This window comes from Equus caballus, chromosome 20 (genome assembly GCF_041296265.1).
Source record: "Equus caballus isolate H_3958 breed thoroughbred chromosome 20, TB-T2T, whole genome shotgun sequence".
Lineage (NCBI taxonomy): Eukaryota > Metazoa > Chordata > Mammalia > Perissodactyla > Equidae > Equus > Equus caballus.
The window spans coordinates 17517384-17520850 of NC_091703.1; the positions used below are offsets into that span (position 1 = coordinate 17517384).

Genomic DNA, 3467 nt, shown 5'->3' on the forward strand with positions numbered 1-3467 from the left:
CTGCGCATGAGGGAAGAAGGTTGTGGATTCTGGCTTTTCGAGACAGTAAAGGCTGCTGTCTCAACTCACCAGCCTCCACCTCAAGAGAATTCTGAGACCTTGGAAATAGCAGTGTAACCACGGGCCCTCCAGGACCAGTTCAACTGACCCCATCTCCTATCAACAGAGTGATTAAGAGTTGCCTTTCAGAAAATGTGCAGTCACGTAGCCAGAGCATGCGCAGAAGAAGATATCTTGACCTGAAATGACTGCTGAAACAAAGGACCGGGACACGACCAACCCGCGCTTGAAAGTCAGACTCTTATCAGAAGAAAGGGATCACTCATTTAGGAAGATCCGGTGTAAAAATTCCTTCCCCACCTCATCACAAATGTTTAGAACCCTGTCATAAAAGTTGAGAACCTTGTCATAAATGTTTGGAACCTCATCACAAATGCTGGAAGCCCACCAATCAAAACCTGTCCTGCCAGCATTTCCATTTGCCAGCCTGTTCCCCCTGATCTCTTAAATTTTGCCCCAGATCCTGAATCGGGGAGACAGATCTGAGGGCACATGCCCCCTGTCTCTTTTCCCAAAGGCTGATGCTGTTATCAACTGGCCATTTACGCGCATCGGGCAAGACAGCCCCAATTTTGTGCAGTAACAGCAGGTTTACACAGAAGGGAGCGTCGACACCGGACTCACAGAGTTAGATGCATTTATTCTTCAACCCAAATGGTTTTCCTCCATTCATCTCTTATCAAAAGATAAAAATGAGAAATGTTAAAGAGATTGCTGAGTCATTGTCATTAATCTGTAAGGAGTTATAGAGAACAAGGAAGATTCTAAAACTGAGATGTCTGTCATTCTGGTTTCTAGAAAAAGAATAAAAGTGAATCTGGCCAAGGTGCTAGAATGGGTTATTTATGAGAAGAAGCAGTGATCACTAGGAGCTAGTACTGATTCGCTAAGAGCAAATCATGTCAAACAGAACTGATTTCTTTCATGGACAATGTCTCAGGCTTGCAGATAAGGAAATAAGCTAGACTTTGGACCTTCATTAAGAATCTCAAAAAACCGCCTGTAATAATCTCGTTGATGAGTTGGCAGATTATTAGCTGCATATTAGTACTAGCCATTATTGCTAGTTGTTATAATCAAGCTAGAAAAACTGGAAGTGTTTAGAGAGAAGAAAACAGGGCAACGAAACATTAGGCAATATATCTATGTGATATAATAGAAAAAAGCAGATTTTTTTGCCAGAAAAGAAAAAGTCTTTAAATATGAATAGAGTCATTATGTGGAAGGGTGATTAGACTTCTATATGGCATCAATGAGTAACACTTGGACCACACTGGCAAGAGTGACAGGGACCCAGATTCCAGTTCAACCATCAGAGCTATCCAAAGATGGAATGGGTTGCCTCAGAAGGTTCAGTGAATATCCCATTCCCACAGAAGCCATGTAGGGAATTTAAGGACCAGATGGACAGTCAACTAAAATGACTTTTGCAGTGGCTACTTTACAATAGAATAGAATTATTCAATTTACAGCATCTTCACATTTCTCCTTGTTTTAAATTCCTTCCAGGCAAGCTGAAGTCTGAGGCTCTGGATCAGAGTTTTGGAAGAAGGGGTTGAACACAAGTGGAACTGGTCTAGTCCAGGGCTTCTGAACGCTACATTTTGGAGGAAGGCCATCTTGGGAAGTTCCAAAGTACTTTGGAAAAGATTATGTTGAAAGGTAAGGTGGAGGAGCAGCGAGGACCTCATCAGAAGCAAAGTCTGTCACTGGCATTGGGTGACCTGTAGCTAGTGGAATGGAGTGATAGACAAAACTCTACAGCAATCTGTGTGGACAGAGGGAGGGAGCCTTCAGGGAAGTCTCCTCTAGACTTGACCTATCAATGGCAGGACACCAAGCCAGTTCCCAAATTATCACATTTTATCCTCACGGCTACCCATTTGGGTGAACAAGGAACACACTCGTGTCCCCATTTTTCAGAATAGGAACCTGGGACTCAGAGAGATAATGTAAAATTTCCCAAGCCATACTGCAAGCATAAGGCAGAGCCAGGCGTACAACATAGGTTTTCTTACTCCAGTGGACTGCATCATGCTGAGATAAATGTGAGAACACAGCAGATGGATAGTTAACAGAGATAAATGTATCTTACCTCCCTGGCATCCTCTTGCCCTGATTTCTATAATTTCTGTAGCTGTAAGTAACTGTAAAACCTTGTGGGTCTCCCCATGGATCCACTTGTTGGCCTACCTATCTGATACGTTTTTGAGGTAGAGTTCATCATGCTAACAATTCTTTTTTTGGACTCTGTCTTCAAATCATACTAGATGAACATTCATTTGCCCCTGTTTGTAATTACAGACTAAAGGAAATTGTCCCGGCCTCTGAGGAGTTGGACATCAGCAACTACTCATTTGCAATTAGACAGCTTACAGCTATCAATCTAAAAGTAACATGATGAGTTCTTTCTTAGTCTGCCGTCACATCCCAAAGTGGAGGCTGGGCCCACGTGTTTGGGAGTATTTTGGTTTACTAAACCACCTGGGTACCACTGTAATTATTTTGGAAAGAAAACTCTGCCTTACCTTCACATTTGCCTCTTTAATAGCAAACGCTTTATGGGATCATTTATTGGGGTAGATCAAATATTACCATTAAGAAACTACTGCTTATCCTTCTAAAAATGATTTTTTTTAAGTGGTAAAGACATAGCTACATATGCTATTAACAAAAAGCCATGAATATGTAAAGAGGGCAAGCTAATCACTCCTAGGCAGAAGTTATTTCAAAGAAAAACTAAACTTAACTGTTCTGTGATAATGAGAAGGGTGTATTTGACCTTACAGCATTCTAAGGAGGGCACCACGCTCTTTGGAACATGAGTCTCAGCTTCCCGAAGACTATGGAGACTAGGGTGGAGTTAGGGGAATGAGCAAGGAATTTTTCGGTAAAGCTTTCTTCCCTCCTTAGTTGAGCATTATCATGAGCTGTCAGAGGGGTAAAGAGGCTTATGAAGAGGGGCCCTAAAGCTTAATTCCTGGGACCTTTGTTGTGATTATTTTATGCGAGTATTAGGAGTTCTTGGAAGACTCTTGTCTAATTTGTCTAGCGTAGGTAATTACGTAATGAGGAAGGTAATTCTGAAAACCTTATGGAAGAAAGGAAACAGTAGTGTTTAGTTTAAACCAGCCTCTCAGAACAGCAAGTTGAACTTCCCTTGTCTTCTTCCTCTGCCTCTAAACGCCTTCTTCTTCCCTTTCCATCAATTCTACTCAATGGTCATGTTCCATCTCAATTTCCAGTTCACTCAAATATATATCTCTTTGCCCCATATCCCACTAATTGATGGAATCTGTGAGATTATCTCCTTGTTATTTAATACTACACGTTGTAGGAGGTATAAAAATTTGTTAGACACAGTCCTCATCTGGTTAGGAAGACTGTATCTGTGTAAAAATAGAGCC

At 41.6% G+C, this 3467-nt stretch overlaps 1 long non-coding RNA gene across 1 annotated transcript; it reads left to right on the forward strand.

Annotated features, from left to right (window-relative positions):
• The first annotated feature begins 429 nt into the window (after positions 1-429).
• LOC111769221 (uncharacterized) lies at positions 430-2593 on the forward strand. Its single transcript, XR_002802051.2, has 3 exons — positions 430-687; positions 1570-1722; positions 2365-2593. It is a non-coding gene; the product is annotated as an uncharacterized lncRNA (long non-coding RNA).
• The last annotated feature ends 874 nt before the right edge of the window (positions 2594-3467 follow it).